The 12,572-nt window shown below is 37.1% G+C and overlaps 1 protein-coding gene across 2 annotated transcripts in view; it reads left to right on the plus strand.

Annotated features, from left to right (window-relative positions):
- Positions 1–1,423: 1,423 nt before the first annotated feature.
- The window catches only part of RAB27B (RAB27B, member RAS oncogene family), a 59,288-nt gene continuing 48,139 nt past the window's right edge, over positions 1,424–12,572 (plus strand). For both annotated transcript variants that reach the window (XM_028157729.2, XM_008149627.3), the window contains exon 1: positions 1,424–1,682. The gene's annotated coding sequence lies outside the window, so the exon portion shown is untranslated. The remainder of the gene's footprint in view (positions 1,683–12,572) is intronic.

Here is a 12,572-nt window from a genome sequence, read left to right on the forward strand (position 1 = left end):
GTTTGGCTCAGTGGATAGAGCGTTGACCTGCGGAAAGAAGGGTCCCAGGTTCGATTCCGGTCAAGGGCATATACCTTGGTTGCGGGCACATCCCCAGTAGGGGGTGTGCAGGAGGCAGCTGATCGATGTTTCTCTTTCATCGATGTTTCTGGCTCTCTATTCCTCTCCCTTCCTCTCTGTAAAAAAATCAATAAAATATATTTAAAAAGAAAAAAGAAAATCAACAGCCTGAACCTCCTATACTTTCTCCTGGTAGAACAGGATAATTTATATGAATTGGACCTTACTTTGGGAGAATGAAGTAGATAAAGGCCACCAAAATAATAAACTTAACCAACACATGCATAGTATTTTCTGTGCCACGTACTGTTCTATGCACTCTACTGACCTGAACTCACAATCCTATGAAGGTTTTTTATTATGCCCATTTTCAAGATGGGACCATTGAGACACAGAAAGTAGAACTTCTTCCATATTTTCCTATAGAATAGACAAATTCTTTGGGGATCAATGCTCCTCTTCCTCACTACTTTGCTGTTGTCTGTTTGTGTTTCATTTTGATTTGGGGGTATTCCTTTATCCCCTCTCCCCCCACAGCACTTCCCCAGGAGACACTTCCTAGCTGATTCTCTAAGGCCCCCTGTCAGAGGTCAGGGCTGGGTCAAACAATTAAAATTTAAGCATCCATTTCCTTGTTGACCAACATGAGTGCAAGCAACAGGTCGGGACCTTTTAAAATTTTCTTCACAGAGGAAGAAACAGCTGCTATCTGATGTATATGACCTGGGATTCCCACCTTTACATTAGTCTGTAAACTAGGGATGTGAGTCTGTCTGAACCGTGAGCTCAAGAGAGCCAGCCAGGATCCCTATTGTGGGTGAATCCAAAGTGTCTAGGACAGGGTGTGCCACACAGTAGGTTCTTAGTACTAGTCTGTGTTCAGTGACTGTGAGTCCTCCTGATTCTGCTTGATCTCTGTTTACTAACCTACTGATCTCTGAAGTGACTAGGAGGCAAAGCTTAGCCTGTGCATACTGGTGAATGTATGCATAGCTACAGATCCACACTTAAAACACGAATTTCGAGCTGCCCTTCCATTTCCTGGGCCTTTCTCTGTTCTTCACTGGCAATTCCTCTCTCTCTATAGTTAATGAGACATTCCCCGGGAGAGAATGCAAGGCATTGGGAGCAGTTCTCACAGTGCCCTGGGCTCTCTCAAGAATATATGAATATATATATAATCAAAAGAAAACACGGGGAAATAAGGAATAAAAATGAGCTGCTGCTAGGGCTTGAAGCTCCACAAGGAGAATTTAACCAGGAGCCAAGCGCATTTGAGTCACAACCAAGATTGGCCCGAGGTGTGCTCTGCACATCCGCGTTAGGAGTGGGAGACACGCCTTCTTCTCACACAAACCTCCCAGATCCAGGCGGCTGTGCAGACCCAGGGGTGGTGCTCACGTCCTGCCACTCGCCGTCCAGACGGGCAGGGGCTGGGGACCGAGCCAGAGCCACAGGTTGGAAGGAGAAGGAGAAGGAGCTGTCTTCACGATGGTCGCCCTGTAGAGCAGATCCCGCGCCGCTGCTGGTGTGGAAGCCCAGGAGTCCCAGGGCTCCGGGAAGGGGAAGGAAGCCTCTGAAACCCGACACCAGCCCTTGCGCACGGGAAACTTCGCGAGCTGGTGAGTTGGGGAAGTCGGGCTGTTACTGCCGGAATGTGTTCCCACCCACTCAGGGTATTCTCAGCGCCTGGCCTTGGAGAAGGAAGTGAGACGTGGATGAGGAGCGATCCGCGGCCGGCCCGCCGAGAGGCGAGGGGAGCCTGGCTGTGCGTGAGCGCCTGAGATCCGCAGCGTCCGCAGAAACCCTAGCCGGAGCGGTGATGTGTGCGCGCGCGGGTGGCATCAGAAAACTAGCTGACTGTCTTTTTTTGGTATTTGCATTTCAAACAGCTGGTGAGGATAAAAAAAACTGGGCACTGCCGTGGCAATTTCCTTCCATTGGTATCTCAAACAACAACCAAGGATTAATAACGATGATGATCGTCATAAGAACGTGTTTAGAGTTTCATTTAAGGAGAAGTAATTTAGTGAGGCGAGCCAGGCAAGTGATCACACATTTCTTAGCCCTTCCTCAGGTGAAATAGAAGCAGAGAATTGAAAAGTAAATTCTGTCTTCCAATGTTTTGCTCAGTTGTGTTGTGTTTTTTTTTCCCCCCCAAAAAATTTCTGATCCAAGTGTTGCAGTAACTAGGGTGTGAGCAAATGTATTCGTTCAAGTGGTAACTATATTAGCTTTTAAGAGTTTCCCACCCAATATAACATAATCTGAAAACAGGTGAAATGTAAATAGCAAGGGAAGCTAGAGGCCTCCTTCCTAGGAAAAATGTATGCTTGGTTAAAGTCACACTCCTATAACAAGGTCTAAAATTAAGGGTAGAAGATTCCAGTTGTTTAAATGGTTAACGTAAGCCCAACTTAATAACATGTAGTTTCAGGATTATTAGCAACAAAATTATTATTTAACATAGTAATAGCTATGAATTTTCTCTTCAGTTCTGTTTAAGAGAAAATTTTGTGTTTTTTTAAATATTTAGTTACATTCATGCATATTCAGTATTATAAAAAGCATATACATATTATATACATGGTTTATAGTTCTACATTTTAAAAGTTAACAGAAAAGATAGACTTAGCATTATAGCCTCAGGTATTTAAGTTGATTGAATTTTCAAGTTACTATAAAGTTCAAATTGTAGTATGAAGTGAGAGCCATTCCCCCTAAATATATTGCATAGTTTCCTAACATAATCCTCTATCCAGATGGATCAGTCCTTCTTGAAGGGAAGAGGGGATTCTTACAGATGACCAAAAAAAAAAAAAAGTATTCTTGACAGTTTGATATTAATGAGGCTTTTCTGTTTAAGAACTGACTATGGCCTACTATGAAATGTTACCATCATTGATTTCAAAAGGAAAATAAAACATTGCATCTGAAACTGGATGGGCCTGTTCTCATAGTTGCCAACAAGGAATAAAGGAATCTGTCATATGTGAGCAAACCACTCTCTCATAGGTTGTTTCTGGGACAGGAATACTTGACTTGATAGGGAAGGTAACCCTAGGATAACTGATCATCTCAGCTCATTGGCACACCAGCTTTTACTAAAATTATCTGCTGGTGTCTGAATTGCTTTTCATGTACTGACCTACTCTTCTGGAAAAATGGATGTCATCCAGAGCCCCAGGTGGTTCAGAACAGAAATCTGCTCTTTTCCCACCCTCACTCGGAAATTTCGGGTTAGTTATTTTTTTGATTTTCAGATCAGTAGAGCATGAAATGTAGACCAATTATTTACATAAAACTCAGCTCATAGTTAATCCGGTTTCTTGAGTTGAATCATCAAGGCAGGTTAACCAATAGTTAAGCTCTTGAGCAAGTAATGTAATGTTGAGATGCAGGAAAACAATTATAGTAAAAGCAGACAGGGCAAACAAGTTGTTTTCCATGTCAAATATGTCCCTTCCTAAAGATGATGGCTAAAGGAGAATTATTTTTTGCTCATTGTGAGGTGTATATGGAGCTTGAGTTTATTATATGGTTGTAGGAAGTAGGACTATCACTAAGGGCAGTAAAACCCTATTGTAAACCTCATAAATGAAGTTGAGACTATTAGTTCCCCATAAATGGAGCTGAGAGTATTACTTACTTTGCTTTGTGCCTTTTGCAATCATTATTCATGTTCCCTAAATATTAACCTTTTCTCATAGGCCCTCCTTACATGAAGAAAACTTGTCTGGAGTGTTAATAATGAGAACAAAATTCTGTTTAACAAATAGCTTAAAGTATCTTCAATTAGACACCTAAGTTAATAAAGAAATGAGCAATTATGAAAGTTTCAATGCTATTAAAATATTTAAAGTATAATCATGAGAGTGACCTGGGATGGAAAGGGAGGCTTGGTGTGATTCAGTGGTCCAGGGAGAGCCTCAGGGGAGGCCATCATTTTATTTATTATATATTTTTAATCCTCACCCAAAAATATTTTTCCATTGATTTTTTTTTTTTTTTTTTTTTTTTTTGAGAGAGAGAGAATGGTAGGGAGGGAGAGGGAGAGAGAAAGGGAGACAGAGAAAGGGAAAGATTGGTTGCATCCCACATGCACCTCAACTGGGGTTGGGGATTGAACCTGAAACCCAGGTATGTGCCCTTGACTAGGAATCAAACCTGTGACACTTTGGTCCATGGCCCGATAATCTGAGCCACATGAAACAGGGCAAGGCCATCTTTTTAAAAGATCAGTATGGCCTCAGTGAAGAGAACATATTATACGGGGACCAGAGTAGACCAGTTAGGACAGTATTCCAGTAGACCAGAGATGACAGTGGGATAAAATAGGTGGAAACAGTGCTCCTAGAGGAAGTGGATAAATTCAGGAAGTATTTGAAGGCAGAGATAATAGGACTTGCTGACTAATTGGATAAAGAGTGGGAATGAAGGAAATGAGAAAACAAAATGATCACCCAGTTTTTTACTGGAGCTACCGGGTAAATGGTAAAGCCATTTCCTAAGATGGATAAAGTAAAACAATTCATTTCCAGACCTTTAATATTTTTAGGTATCCAAGTGGAAATGTCAAACGGGGCTTTTGGATATAACCACCTGGAGAACTTGGGAGAAGTCAAAGGCAAATAGAAAAGTTAAGAATCAAGTGCCCATGTAGGCTATTTCCAGCCATGATCTTGAGGACATCACCCAATTTGGAATCATTGGCAGCTTTCATAGAAGATGGAATTCTTAAAAAAAGGAGTTCAGATAAACTAACTTTTAAAAAATGTGGAATTAGCATTTCCCATTATCCCAAGAAAGATACCACTAGAGCAATTCATGATTATACATAGAGACTTTAATCAGATCCATTTTTCAAAATGGCTTGTAGAATGGATGAACCAAGGAAGACATAATTAGAAATACTTACAAAGGTGTTAAATGAGCTGTAAGTATAGTGTGAGGAAGAGTAAAACCCAGAGTGGACTGAAATTTGGAAAGAAAAAAAAAACAAACACGCTAAAGGACAGCCCAACATTCTCATAGTGTTGTTTAGAGCAAAGCAGTGAATAAGGAAGTTAATGGGTGTGAGAGAAAGTGTTATTACTCAGTGCCTATTGCTTTCTTCTTCTTTCTAATTAAAAGAAAGAGGTGTTCAAAAACAGGAAGGACAACACTAAAACAAAATTAAAATCAAAGAAATATGAGAAGTTATTGTGACTGCAAGCAACTTTTTCAAATGGAAAAGAATAATGGTAGGGGGAGGGGCAGTCAAGAGGACTTGTCTAAGGAAATAGTGTTTTCCTTTAGATATAAAGGCTATCTGGGTGTCAGTCTGGTGGACAGTTGAAAGAGAACAATTCAGACAGAGCAAAAGTATCTGCCAAGTTCCTGCCTTGGGAAAGAGCTTGATGCATTCAGTGAGCTGGCAGAAGAGTTCAGAGAGTCGAAAGTAGGCAGTAGAGAGAGGCACAAGGTGAGGCCAGAAAGACACTTGGGAAGTCATAAGTGTAGGTAGTTCTCCAAGACTTAGTTGTTCCTGGGATGGTTTGTATTGGGAAGTTGGACTAAACGACCTTCAAGCTCTCTTCCAAAACTGTGATTCTATAAATATAAGAACACAACTTGTTTGATGTTTGATATATATTCTAGATCACAAATTAAGAGAGAGTAGTGAAAGTGTAGTTAATAAAGTTGTAAAAAAATAACAGATCAAAGTAAATTAAGTTGTAGTTGCCATATAAACCAAATGTCTAATACCCAGAAATGCATAAAGAAACTTTTAGTAGGTAAAACAAAATCAAGGCTATCAAGCATCACCCACATAATTTTGGGAACAATTTCAGAGAAGGCTAATTAGATTTCATAAATTAGTAAGGTTTATATAAAAATATTAAGAAAATCATCACTAATAAAATACTGTTAGTGCTGAATAATATAGCTATCAATATGAAATTAGTCTCCAAAAGGTTTGATTTTCTTCTGTGTGAAAGAAAAATGTTGATTATTTTAATATCTCTATTGTCTAGCCTTAGACCTAGGTAACGTATACTTTTTGCTTAATGTTTTTAGTTCCTTTCTCATTTTTTCTTTGTATCTTTCCTCTCTTCTTGCAATTATTTACCTATCTACCCATTTAGATAGGTAGATAGATAGATATCCATAGATATTGATACATGCACATACCTACACACAGAGAGAACAAGGAGAGAAAGACAAGTGTGTGTGTGTGTGTGTGTGTGTGTGTGTGTGTGTGTGTGTGTATGTATATATATATATATATTCTATAAAAGGGGAAAATTCATTTTAAAAGGCTTAAAGAAAAAAGTACAATATTTTATTTTAATCTTTTTACTGTAGTATACAATTTTTTTTTTAATTATAGTGATCTTGGGATCAACCCAATATGTTTCTTGTGCTTCTCTCTTTAACTTGCTCAGAAAATTGAAATTGTGTACTAAATCTGACCTGAGGGATACACCAGAACAAAAATAATTAGAAAAGCAAAATTGCTTTGTATTCTGTTTGTTCAGTCTAACTTAGGCAAGGACCTCACAGCCTAAGTTTGTTAAAAAAAAATTACTCAGTTCTTGCGGTCTATTATTCAAAATATGCTCTTTTTGTAAAAAAAAAAATGTACTTTGGTTAATGTTCTTGGACATGTCAAAATATTTTAAATATAGAACAAAATTAGATTTTCAAAGAGGATAAGAAAAACTTGCATCTCTTAGTGCTTAAAAAAAAGGTGGAAAGCTTTTCCAAGATCAAGAGTGTAACCAAACACAGGTTCGGCTGCCTGCTTCAATGAAAGTCAAACTCTTGAGACAGGGGCTGGTGAGAAGGAAAGTGGTTTATTCAAGGGCCAGCCACCTGAGATGGGGGACTCTTGTCCCAAAGCTCACTTCTCCATCTCAGTATAGATTAAGGTTTTTATAAGAAGGAAGAAGGAAAACAGAACAAAGAGATCAAGGAGAGGGGGTTGAGAGTTCTCCATTAGGGTACTGTGTGCAAACCAGCACAGTCTATTCTGATAAAGACCTTGAAACTGGTCAAGCAATGGTCTGGTGTGCATCTTCCTGGTTTTCATATGAAGGTCAACAAATCTCCAAGAGCTGGAATGTCTGAAGGCTGGAGTCTGTAGTTTTTGAAGTTAATTCCTAGGATTTTTATACAAACATGCTGTTCATCTACAAGCTACATATTAGTCAGAATTGACATTACAGATAATAACCCATTATTCCCAGTCTCTGTTCCTGTCCTGTCCCAATCCAGTCTTTGACTTTAAATTTTTTAAGGTTGGCAATACCTGTTATCAAATGTTGCCTCTCAGGGTTTGGTAGTACAAGCTTCTACTAGAAACACTACAGAAAACAACACTGCAAAACGTATCTTAGAAAAGTTGCTTTAATAAAAATATTCTGGTATTTATAACTGAGGGTTAAGACATAAGGAAACAGGCATAAAAATAGAGCATAATATGAGGAAGGTCTATTCTTTAATCTTCAGCTGGAAACTGGTGCTAGTTGATAAAGACCGCATAGTAGTAATCAAGTGAACTGAGCAACCTGGGTTTTCTTTTCTCTCCAGACCTCACTAGACCATCATCAGGTGCTAGTTATTTTGAAATTGACCTATACAAATCTCCCTGGTTAGGTTTTAATTTTTCACTTACTTACTAGAAAAAAACACACCAAACAAGCCAAAGTAGAATGCATAACTCATTAGTACTGGTCCTGAGCCCCCTTAATGGAGGTGCACTCTGCCCACCCCAGGACTTTATATATTTGATGAGAATTCATTCTGTTTGAGATACAAAGAGTATCCCTGGTAAAGGTGAGGGCCTGATGAGGGTAAGGACCCTTGTCTGATTTTTTTTCCCCTCTAATGCCGAAGTTAACGTCAACCTGAGGGCTTGCCTCTGCAGGCGTGGAGAAAGCCTGGCGTGCACATGTTTTCAGTGCACGCTGCAAGGATGTCTATGAGTTCTATGTTGTGGTTTTCTCTGTAAAACAACAATAGGAAAATAACTATGTTGCTGTGAAGATGAATTTCCCTTGAATTATAGTGTTTTTCTTCCTGGTTCCCAACAGTTTTTCTAATCAAGCGTGGTTTTCATGGTTCTGACCTCCTACAGTGTTTCACTCTTTTAAACTATATTTGGGCTTTTACAGTAAACTTATGATAGGAATCAGAAACTAGATTTCTGTCCTTTAGTTTATGGAAGGTGTTGGGCTAAGATGATTTTAATGAGCCTTACAGTATGGTATAATGAGTCTAGAGTAGTAATGTTGATTCTTAAAATCAATGTAGTAAATATTCACACACCTACAGGGATAGGCACCAACTAATTCAAAAGAAAATAGGAATAATTCAAAATCATAAATGTTAACTATATTTTTAAAGAAAGATATACTGTTTGCATCATCATATTTTATAAACAGGAATAATATTTTCTACTTGTTTTATTTTTCAGGAACTATGTTTTCTAAAAGTGTGTAGAACTTGGAATAGGAGGGTTAAAGAAATAGCTTAAAACTGCTTTCTAATTTGTCTTTTCTACCATAAACATGTTATTGTGCATGGTCACTTGATCCAAAAGATAAAAATAAGTAATTCAAAAATTATTCAAATCCTTTGGAGAGCACAAATTCTACTTGGATAGCATAAACTTTAGAGAAAAATGTCAAGTTAGTTATGTTAAAGTTGACACTGTTATTTATCACAATAAAATATTTGCTCACCATGTTAAAACTGATAATAGCAATGTGGTCTCTGGTATAATTTTTATGTATCTTAATTTTTCATCAAAAACTTCTTTAAGTACCTTTAACATATCAGCATCATATTTGGTACTTTGGTTATAAAGATGAATAAGACCTAGTTCCTGTTCTTGAAGGGCTTAAAATCTGGTAAGGTAGAGAGAGATACATGAGCAGAAAATTTTTAGTGTAAACTGGTAAAATCAGTGATTTTAATGATGTATTGTGGTAATAAAGAGGAAGATAAATTTAAGGGGGTTACAACTGTAGAGAGATAGTTAAGAGTGGAAAATAAAAAAGGTCTGAAATTCGGTCAGTAATTATAAGGTTAGAGAAGAAAAGTCAGATTAGGGAAATTAATGAATGGTATTGATCAGATATTAGGAGAAAGGAAAAATGTTTATAAGGTCTCTTTTAAGGAGGCAATGGATGGATGAATAAAATCCTCAAACCTGAAATGAGGTATAAAAAAGGTGAAGCACATTGAGGGGGGAAGACATACAACATTTGGGGTCATTCAGTTGGATTTGTGTAAGAAAATGACTTCCAGAATCTACACCTCCTAAGGTTGATCAGGCTAGTGATAGTGGTTAGGGAATACTGCAATGCAGTAATAATCAAAATTCACAAGAACTAATTCCATCTCAGAGAGACCCTCGAAAGAGGGAGGAATAGAGCCATAAGATAGGACTCATAATTTTATTCCTTTTCTGTAAGCACTGACCTGCTTTGGCTAATAATGACATTTAATTTCTAGAAGGACTTAGGGGAAATGTAAGGTTATATCTAATTATTTACATTTATAATTATTATTGTTAAATTTAGAGGATATATTAAATATGTCTGTAGCTCTTAGTTTATGACTATGACACCATTTATCCCTTTTTGTGGGACAATCATTTTTAAGTCACATTTTTTTTCCCTGTAATTCTGTTTGCCCATATTCTCTCCCATCCACACTGTGAAACGCAAAAAGTCCTGTCTCAGCTAGGTATGTGTCTGTTACCAGAGAATGGAAAATCTAACAGATCCCTAATGTGATTGAATCTATTGATTTGGGCTCCTTAATAACTATCACCCAGTCCATATTGATTTAAGAACAAATAAACTCCCATTGTCTTCATTTTACTCAGGAGCTCTGCTCTAGCTCTGCTATAACTTAATTTATGACACGTTTCACCTCAGGATCTACTTACCAAAGCATAACAAAATATACCACAATGTTCTAAAAGAATTGAAGAACAACTCTTTTGTAATGACTATTTTTTTCTATTTCCTATAATACGTAAAATATTGTCAAATGATTGACTTGTAAGTTTTTGCCAAGAGACTAAGTTTAGGGAAGGTTATTCTCCCTCTCTTCTCTCCTCTTCCTACCCCATCACCATTCCCATGATAATACACATTGCAGTTCACTGTTTGCAATAATTTATTACATCGACAATCATTCATTATACAACCATCTACTGCCTCTCACGCTCCACTCCAAGTATTTCTGATTATTAAATAATCAATATGAACTTCCTGCATGCCACTTGTCCAATTGAAGGGTTCTCTCTGTTCCTTGTGGATTAATTCCAGGTGAGTAAAGCATTCTTTGTTATAGATGCATCATTTCAGACATCTAGTTCTAAACCAATGTGTTTTTCATAAAAGTTTCTTATAATAAGCCAATAGCCCAGTTATTTGTATTCTGATTATTATAGTTGGCGAAGCAAAATCCTTAAAAAATATTTGATGACTCATCTATGAGTTAGACACATAATCCAGGTCTAGAAATATCCCAGTCAGGATTTCTAATTGGAACCATGTTGACTTTAGTTCTTTTGTACTTTTCCCCCTCAAGCATTTTGTTACTTATGTTATTCACTAAGCTATTATCTAACTGATTTCCACCTCTGTAAAGTCATCAATATTTCATATTATATTGAAAAATAGCAGTTTTTTCTTGTTTGGGATTTGAGAAGAGGTAAGCGAATATTCTGAACACAAATCTCTCACTTTTCAGAGTATTTGGGTTTGTGTGCAAGTATAATAATAATACAAAGAAAAGGCACACATATTATCTCAGATTTAAAAAGTCCTCCTGTAACGTATGATGAGCATTTGAGGATCACTATGAAGTATGGTTGTTTGACATAGTTGTCAAGGGTGAAAACTGGCATTGCTAATGAGTTCTCAATTAAAGACTGACACAAGGGCCATCAGGTTCAGCTTTAAAATACTATCACCTAAAGAATGTATTCATTGCGTGCCCTAATTTTCAGCTGTAAGAAAAGAAAAGTTTGATAATTTTCCTTTTAATGGGACAAGTTTTACAAATTCTGCTTTTTCTTACAACTGCTTTCTGTTTGGTACATGTTTTACATATAACTTGTAAAGATTTCAGAACATTCAAGCAGTGTATATTCCAAGGTTTGAAAAAAGATGAAAATGAAAAAGAAACAAACATTTCTTCCATTCTAGCCATAATCTTTATGAGTTTAGTTTCTTTTTTTCATTTATTCCACAAGTATTTTTAATTATTTTTTATCACCATTTATACCATCTATGCTTTCTTCCACCTCCACCTGCCCACCCTGCAATCACCACACTGTTGTCAATGTCCATGAGTTTAATTTATTTTAACACAATTACCAAAATTGGCCCAAGGAACAATTGTAAGGCAAAATTGAACTACATGATCTGGGTAACAATGAAGTCTTCTCTAATCCACAGAGTTCTAAGGAAAAGTGTATATACAAGCAGAAGTAGAAGTTGCATTTACCTATTTGGGGCCTTCCTCCAGTATTATCTAGTACCCCCAGATACTAAGAACATATATCTAATCCAACACTAGTTACGACAAGTCTAAGGAGTAGACTAGATCTTAAATAATATCTTTTGTTTTTTAAGCAGAAAATATAACTTAATTTCCATTAGTGTAAAATTACCCTGTTTAATTGGACCTAAATTTAATTGATACTAGGATTAAAGAGGGGAGGGAATATTTCTATGATAGCCATTCCAGTGGTGAGTTTCCAGAACGAAATTTAAACCCAGCAATGGTGTCTACAAGTAAACATATATTATTCTTAAGATAGTTGCTTTTGTCATGAAGCTCTTTATTAAGGAAGAAACAAAAGATGCTTTTTGGTAAACTTTTTAGAGAAATGATATATCTTCAGCTTCTCCTATACAATTGGAAAATATGAAACTTTTTATAAGGCCAAACATTTCCTGGGATCTCTAAACTCCTGCCTGGGCAAATGATTTTATTACATGTCTATTTTATCAGGGATGTAAGATTGCCTCCTTGAGTCTTCTTTTTCTTTGACACTTATTGACAGTTGAACAAAGAACTTTCTTTTTAGTACAAGTCATGGATAAAATTAATTTCGCTCAGAACTGTATCTAAGAGCCCACTTTTCTCTTTTGATATTTTTCTACAGTGCATGGTACCAATTTGTTGCTCCCAAGATGGAAAATCAATGACTTGTTGACCAGTCTTTCTGATGAATCAATTTCTTCTAAAGTAGCTATCACTGAAAACAGCTAATGCCCAGTAGGCTTTTTGCTTTATAACATGTAGCAAAGATCCAAAGCATGCCTAATATAAGAAATTTCAGGATAGACCTCTAGAGGAACAATCTGGGGCAAAAAGAACTTTATTTGTTAAAGTTAATGTTGCCCAGTTGGATGGTGGGTCTATGGCCTGCAATTTCTGGAGCAGCCACCATTTAAAATCTTCCATGACCAGGGCACACTCTGCGTTAGATAAGGATT

This window comes from Eptesicus fuscus, chromosome 12 (genome assembly GCF_027574615.1).
Source record: "Eptesicus fuscus isolate TK198812 chromosome 12, DD_ASM_mEF_20220401, whole genome shotgun sequence".
Classification (NCBI taxonomy): Eukaryota; Metazoa; Chordata; class Mammalia; order Chiroptera; family Vespertilionidae; genus Eptesicus; species Eptesicus fuscus.